The sequence below is a fragment of the Tachypleus tridentatus genome, chromosome 7, assembly GCF_004210375.1.
Source record: "Tachypleus tridentatus isolate NWPU-2018 chromosome 7, ASM421037v1, whole genome shotgun sequence".
NCBI lineage: Eukaryota > Metazoa > Arthropoda > Merostomata > Xiphosura > Limulidae > Tachypleus > Tachypleus tridentatus.
Window position 1 is genome coordinate 193,068,771 of NC_134831.1, and position 8,556 is coordinate 193,077,326.

An 8,556-nucleotide genomic window follows, 5' to 3' on the forward strand; every position below is an offset into this window, starting at 1 on the left:
CATCAAAAACTTTGTGAAGTAGAAAGAATTAGAAGTGATGTCTACATTATAGATCTTTTATGAGTTAAGATATTTTTAAACATCATAAGTTATTTGAGAGAAAGAAAGAGGTGAACTAACTCACTTATTTCTTTTTCTACTCCTCAGTGCTTCGCAATATATGATATGGCGTTTGACTATTAACATCCGAATAGTTTGAGGGAACAACACAGATGGTTAATTGTGTAATTTTAGGATGGGTGGAGGTGTACGTTATACAAGAATGTTTAATATAGGAGCTATTTTTGAATTAATTTTGTTACTTAATGTTTAATGATTGTTTAGTTTTTTCATATCAAGAGAGTTAAAAGTAAAAGTTCATCATTAGGCAATAGTAATGACAAGTTTGTTTACATAACTCGATAGGAGTCATAAGTTGTGTTTGTAAGTACGTTGGTTTCTTGGTTTTTCTGACATTCTTGACGTCACGCTGCTCGAACCTTCGCTGTTTATCTCGTTACTTTAAATGGATATTCTTAAACCAACACCGTTCGTGTATTTTATAGATAGTTTGAGGCCTCAGTCATGAACGTATAAATATAGGCGACCAAGCGAGCGAAGTGAAGTGAAATAAGTTCAGTCAGAAAAAGTTAGAAATGGCATTTAAGTGATTAGCCACAACGGACGATATTTCAAAGGGATTTTCACATAAGAATAATAATTTGTCAAATGGTGTTAAAAATAATAGACTTTGATAAAAAGGAGACAATTATATGAAATTCAAAATACAATTGTCATTAATCCATAGAGTAGCATAAGTAAAGTAATTACTGATACTAGTATGTTAAGAGCACAGAAAAATAGTTAAATTCTAAAGTAATTAAATCAACCTAAGTGGACTTTTGAAGAAAAAAAAGAGAATTATTTAGAGTTTTAGATAAAACTGCGATCTCTTATAGTGTAAAACTTTTTATACATACTTTGACTCGTTTTGAATATATTCTTTTAAAACAAGATGAGTGTTTGTTGTCCATTTAATGTTGAGTTTATCGCTATCAAGTTACAGACACATAGCGCAGAAGTATCCTTAGCCAACAAATAGACAAAACTTTGCTAGACCTATGGTAGAATGGAAATCAATGTTAGATAGTAAATCAAACAAATTCTGAAATAATAAGATCTTCTTAAACAAAAGAATTAATCGACCTCTCGAATACTGTAACATTAAAAATCTCAACATTTCAGTACTCATATTTGGCGAGTTACCCATAGTGCACCGTAAACACGTAAGAGAACATGTTTAAGATCTGGTGTTCAGCTGTTAGTTCCAAGGGTTATATATCTCTCTCTGTATGGGTGTTTGGGTATTTTGATGTTTGTCTACCAAGGAGGATCAGATTTCTTTAACCTCTTTCTTTTTCCTTCAGATTTTGGTTTATTTATTTATTTTTTATTTTTCAACGGTTAAGCGTATTTGTATATGGTACACGAGGGCCAGAGTAACCCGCACTTACTCAGGCCTCTTTCAGGACAATGTCCATGCACAATCTATACATACACTTGGTGCAAACAAAACATTTCTCTTATAGTTCCATAGGTTATTTGCACTTTCATCAGATAGATATTAACTAGAAAACGTTTACATAAACACCCTTTCAATGTTTTGTAATTAATCTCTAAAGTAATATGGAGTCTAGTTAATAGGTGGCCTTTTCTTAATATTTTTTTATATATTTATTTCTATTTAGAAAGTATATATTCACTGGAGAAAGGTGCTTAGGTCTATCATCATCATGTAAGCAATACCTGTCAAGTTCGCTCACTAGTTCATTTTTTCTCCAATTTTTATTAAAATAATTTATTGTACTATGTAGGAGGCTATTTGCTATTGTTTCTATGTGTATGTATTTATGCATGAATTCTGATGATGTAGTTCTAGGTACTTTATAAACTGTTGTGAGTAATGTATTCTGTATTGTTTGTAATTTTGTTTGCAGTAGTTTTTTGTTTACATTTACCCATGCAGGAGCTGCATAGTCAATGATGGGTCTAATGTATGTTTTATATATTTTCAGAATGTTGTTTGCCGTAGCTCCATTGTTTTTGCCAGTTAGACTCCTAGCATAGTTTGTTCTTCGCCAAATGTTTGTTCTAATATTATTTATGTGGTTTACCCACGTTAGTTTTGAATCAAACGTAAGTCCTAAGAATTTTGCTGATGTAGCAGTCTGGAGTTGTTCGCCATTCATGCAGATCTGTGGTTGTTGTTTTTATATTTAGTCAGTTTTGTGAATACTACTAGTTGTGTTTATTTTGATTCTATATTTTTGGCAATATTCACTTATTCTATTTAATTGTGGTTGTATGTTTGTGGCTGCTATTGCTGGTGATGGTGCATTTTTCCAGATTGCTACATCGTATGCGAACTGTGATGAGTATCCATTATTTGAATCTTTTAGGGGCGTATTATTCACGTACATGATGAATAGGATAGGGCTAACATCCCCTCCTTGAGGGACACCAGCTTCTGGAGTGAAACTTTCAGAGAATGTCCCTTCAACATTTATTCTGCATGATCTGTTTTCCAGAAAGTTTGACAGCCAGCGAATAATTCCCCCGCGGCAGTCCCATTTCTTGCATTCGGAACCGGAGACCGTTGTGCCATACAGTGTCGAATGCTTTCTCAATATCTCAAAACGTTTTTTAATGTTAGCTTTGTTAACGATATTGATAAAAGTGTTATATACATATATAATATTCAATTTCTTATGCTGTTTTATCTTAATAGTTGGATTTAGAATAATGTAAATATCGTATACTGAGTAAACTACGTTAGATGTAGTTGTGATAATGACTGAAATAATTGCTAACAATCAATTCTGATTATTATATGTTTTTATTTTGTGCTTAATATAAGTTTAATTATAGGATTTCTAATTTTTGTGGCTATCTTGGTATTGTGGGAAAGGCCTAGTCATATGGTGAGATAATGTCTCAAAAACAAAGGATGTACGGGTTACGTTTAGGCAGCATAAAATGTAATGTACCAAATTAATTGTATTTTATTCATATTGTCAATAAAATGTCTATAGAAAAATTCAGTTAGACATGTAATGTTTAAGGACTTATTTCATTCCCAACCAACAGTTGATGTACGTGATCACCATTAGTGTTCTTTTTGTCCGTCAGTAATTATCTACAAAGAATTCGCACGAAAGAATGAAAAACGAAGTTGGCAAAAATCATTAACTAGAGCTTCTTGACACGTCCATTGACCTTATTAGGAAAGAAATACTTAAGAACAGCAACAACAAAAAGTTGTTAAAGAAACCCACTATCGTGTACTATTACACTCTTGTGATGACTTTCGTCATGTAATATTGATGGTGTCTCAAATTTTTTTCTTTACTGTCAATCGACGAAAACTTAATGGGAAGAATCCCAGGAACTGTGCCATTTTGTAAGTTTTCAGCATGTTTGTTACAACACTGTAATCTTGTCAAGAACCGAAACCTAATCTAGTTACTTTAGTGAAATTAAATATCTAAGCAGAATTTTCCCACAGGTGGATCAAATCACCCAAGAGATCGATTTTATTTTCTCAGAGGTAGATCAATATCACCCAAGTAATCGATTTTATATTTCTAGAGGTGGATTTTACTCGATCGATTAAATGTCTCAGAATAAGATATTGACCATAAGGTATCCATCAAGATTTGGTCTCCATTTTCATATACTATATTGTGAAATAAAGCACATCTAATCAGTTATAAAAGGAAATAATAAAATCATTAAACATGCTAAATTTTGTAATTTTTTTCTTTTGTGTGTGTGTGTGTGTGTGTGTTTGCAAAATCTTACATACTTATATTTGGCATTGAAAATGTACATTTTTAACTGCTCTGAATTAATATGATACTTCAAGTTAAAACTGCTTTTGATAAAACTGAATTAAAATATACATGAAATTTATAAGCAAGTTTTTTTCTGTGTTAATCAGGCTAAACTTTGTTTTTTTCTAGATCTGTTTTTAAGTGTTTCAGTTTTAGGAAGAAAAGGTTTTAGTATTCAAATATCGATAATATTGTTAGTGGTTCTTAAAAACCTCCGAAACTGCTTCTAGGTCAATATTACATATGAAAAAATAGACTGAAACCGAAATTTTTTTCTTAAATTTATCTAAGAGAAATATTAAAATGGTTTTTATTTCACTCAATGTCTTATTCAAATGTAATCACTATTGTCAAGAGAAGGGGAAAAAAGTAGCCAATCAAAAAACAAATATGTAGTCATGTGGCGTAATTCAGTAAGACCAATAGTAAAAGGAAGAACGGCAGAAAAGTGCAGAAAATAAGGAATATGTTAGGGGATCTTAAAAACAAAAAGACATCTTTTTTTTTTTTAAAAATGCCACAAGACGATATTTCTGGGAGAGTCTTCAGGTGAGAGTGTAAGAAGTAAACATATCCCTTTTTAACCGTATTATATTGTTTTTATAAATAGTTTCGAAATGCAAAACTTAATGGTGATTTATTGTTTTCTAACACTAAATGCAACCTCCCAATTATTATTTTTACTACCTACAAGTCCCCCAGTTTCATTAATTTCATTTTTACTGTATAAGTCCCTGTGTTTCAAGAATGGTGTGGAACCAGAAGTATCTGTTAGTAATTGCTGACGACTTTTTAACGGAGAAAAATTTGGGCTAGATCCTACCTTGTCACCATCTACCTGTGTACAATACTAACTAAAGTTATCCTATTTCATGTTTAATTAGTTATACTACAAAGAAGTAAGAAAACACTATACCAGATGCAATATTAAAACTATAATTTGGGCATCTCGCCCGTTACAAAAGAAAACAAAACAACAAAAACTGCACACTCCACCTCTCAATAATTTACTTGTTTGTCACCTTTTAGTGTTTGTATCCAGTTGTGCGGATATAGTTGCTTAAAAACAAGATAAAGAAATAAATAGTTATAAAGACAGCAGGTCATTAAAAAGGATCTCTGGTGTTGATAGATAAAATGTGTAACTTGCGCCTGTGTGCGTGTAAGCTAAGAAGCTTTATGATCAAATAAACATAAATAACCAGATAAATATATAACGAAGTTCAACTGTTATCATAAGTTTATTCAATTGAAATGTCTTGAAAGTTTTTCTACTGCTCAAGTTGAATAAAAATGCCCGTATTTATAAAACTAAATAAATTATTTGTAAGGTACAGTGATAAAAACTCATTATAAAACATTAGTTATATTAATTAGCTATTTCTTTTATTTTTATTATAATTTCTTCTAAACTTTAACAAATATAATTGAATAACATGAGTTATTGATTGATTGGATTGGCCTTGAGTTAAAATAATATTACTGTAAATTTACCTCAACGACATAGCGATAAGTTTGAGGGCTTATAACGCTAAAAAACTGTTTTCCATACATTCAGTACATATAACAAGGATAACCTATGTGTTTAGTTTTCTTTAAAGCAACGAGCAAAAATCAGGCTAAAGACATTAGATTTTTTTTAATTTGCTTTGTTTACCTTATTGTATTTATATACACAAACACGAAATGAAAAATATAAATCAATCTTCATAAATTCCAAAAGCGCAAAGCGCTCGTTTGTGCAACACACCAGAAATGTGCAGATAAGGGAAATTGTATTAATTACGAAAGATTTAATTTCAGCAACACAACTAGAGGGATAACACCCATAAGACATCGAATCTAAATCAAAAAGTCTAATCACAAAAAACAGATGGAGTCGTTCTTAGTTGCTTGAACCCACCTGTTTGGACCACCGTGGCCAGCTGTGGCTGTGGTAGTAACCTTAAATTAAACCTTAAATTTATAAAACTAATTCCACGTACAGTATGATCTAATCAATGAACTACCAGAACTGCTTAGGAATTTTAAAGCTTTCAAACCTAAGTGAATATATTGTAACGATTGAAATTACTACTATAAAGACGGTATAGTCACCAAATCTCTACCTTTCGAGTTAATTATAGTATTATTACATTCATTACAAGACCGTGACAGTTTAAATATTAACTGTAGAACAGTATGATTTGGTGAGCTCTGGCCGTGAAGACAGATTACATTCTAAGTTTATGTTTGAAAACAAAACAATAACACAACATAAAGTCTAAAGATAGACAACGAAGAAACCATTAGAAGTTCATCACAGCAAATGTACAACGTTTTGATAGGTTTTGTGACCTTAAGATACAGAACATTGTATATGTATTACTGTTAAACTCACTTATTTACCACTCTTAGAATTAATTTCTCATCGTCAAACTACATATAAAACTTATTCTAGTTTCAACAACCGAGCAGTTTAAGTATTGCACTTTCTCACCAATAGTTTTGAGACCCAAAATTGTCTGTAGATTCTTTACTTCCAATGTTAAACGACAGGAGTAAGTATGGAGAAAAACGTGTACTTCATATCACAAACCTTGACTAGGTTAAGTAACTCTTTGTTTATCATCCTCAGGAAACACACGTGTTAAGTAGCTAGTTTGTATTCTCAAGTTAACCTGAAAATGACCTAAGAAAGTCGAAACGTTGTTCTGTACTTTATTTTAATTAAAGTGCTAATACCCATACCAGCAGTCTTGAGAATACATTTTTACTTCAAGTGGATTTCTCGTCATCACGAAGTAGTTAGTATTATTCTGATAAAATAAGCAGGTTTAAAGCTACGCAATTGGTTCTTCAAGGCATTTTCAATCATAGATTACGTTTTCTTCTATTTCCATAGAGTTTATAGTGTACTGATCTAGTTTTTTGAAACGTTATATTTGACGGATTTATATTTCTACGTATGTCGTTACTTATGGCTCCATCTTACGAAGACTACATAAAATACGGATCCAGTTGTTTAAATGCCTTAATTAATTACATAGTTACAAGTTTAGTGCTTTTGTAGGCTTACTAAACGACATCTGATGGTGTCTAATTCACAAACGATTCGAGTTTAACATGGTATTGACTGAAGATCGATATCGGATTAATTCTCCATATACAAGTTTGGGATTACTTAATGGGAACAAAGTTAGTGAAACGTTATATATTTTTACGTTCATCGCAATAGTACACCAAAAAGAAGGAAGAAGATTTAAGCTTATCAGTTGCTATTGTGGTTGTCTGTAATGTAGTTTCGAGACCCAAAATTGTCTGTAGATTCTTTATTACCAGTGTTAAACGACAGGAATAAGTATGGAGTAAGTATTCAGCCTGATTTAGAACTTGAAATAACAAGTAGAATTCTCAGTAGGTAAGCTATACTGTTCCGTGTGATTGATTCAGTGGAATTCCACACATCAAGCCTGACAAGATGATGTGTTTATCGTGGTTCGAATTACTCCTCCAAATCTCCGAACTCGGACCTTGTCGTTGATGAATAAAATACTCCTCATTTGTAAATGTATTGATTTGAATAGCCAACCGAAAGTTTTCCCTCGTTAGGAAGATTTGCAGTGTACAAACAACATCGTTAAAGTGTGTAACGCCGTGGAAACCTCTACCAATTGCTTCAATCTCTTCTCTTAACTTTAAACAAAATCTAGTGACATTAAGTACAAAAGACATTCAAGCGCTGCAGTTGGTTTCCTGTTATTCCTTACCTTGTAATATTTCTGAGAATTTTCGATAGGAAATAAGGGAAAAAAGTTGTACCTTCTTCTTTAATGTGTACATTTGTTTTATGTAAAACCAAAAATCGAAATTTCCTATGAAGAAGATTTGAAACGATAAAAGCCATAAAAGCAAATTAATAAGACGGCAAGTTTGATTTTGGATGACCATAAACTGTAAAATTTATTAAGGTCAAAGTGCATGAGAATACAACAAATATCGTGTCATTATAAATTGTTTGCTGTTAAGCGTTCTGTGCAATGCTCGCCACAGGAATAGGATCTTGGATATTAGCGTTATAAGCCTGCCGTACCACTGAGAGGCATTCATAAAACAAGATAATTAAAAATTTATACGTATCTCAGAACGACTGCTATGGGTATTGATACTTTTAGTAATAAAGCAGAGAACAACGTTTTGACCCTCCTGACAAAGAGAGTAAAAATTGTTAATTTAAAAAGGGTAATAGAGTTCGTTCACGAATACACAGACAAGATGAGTCAATATGCAAAGATTATAATTTCAAGCCTACAACTGAAAACTTTAACAAGAGTAAAATAAGGATTGAATAATTTTTTCAATTTATTTTTATTGATAAACATATTTATATAAATAAAAAACCCTTGGCGATTTTTCAACCTATTGTTTGATTTTGTTATTTTTGTTGTCTATACAGTTTAAACTATACATTTCTACTACAAAAAGAGTAAACAAATTAGGCTGGAAACAGTGTCTACATTATTTTCTCAAGTTGCAAATAGATTTATAGCTTGAGAAATTACTGTAGTCACTATTTGCAGCCTATTTTGTTTACTTTTTTCTTTAGTCACAAGTTGTAAGGTTGAAAATATAATCTTTTTATTTTGATTCAACTTGTTTGTATAGTATTTTGACGATCCCTATTTCCCTTTTTAAAATTAACAAT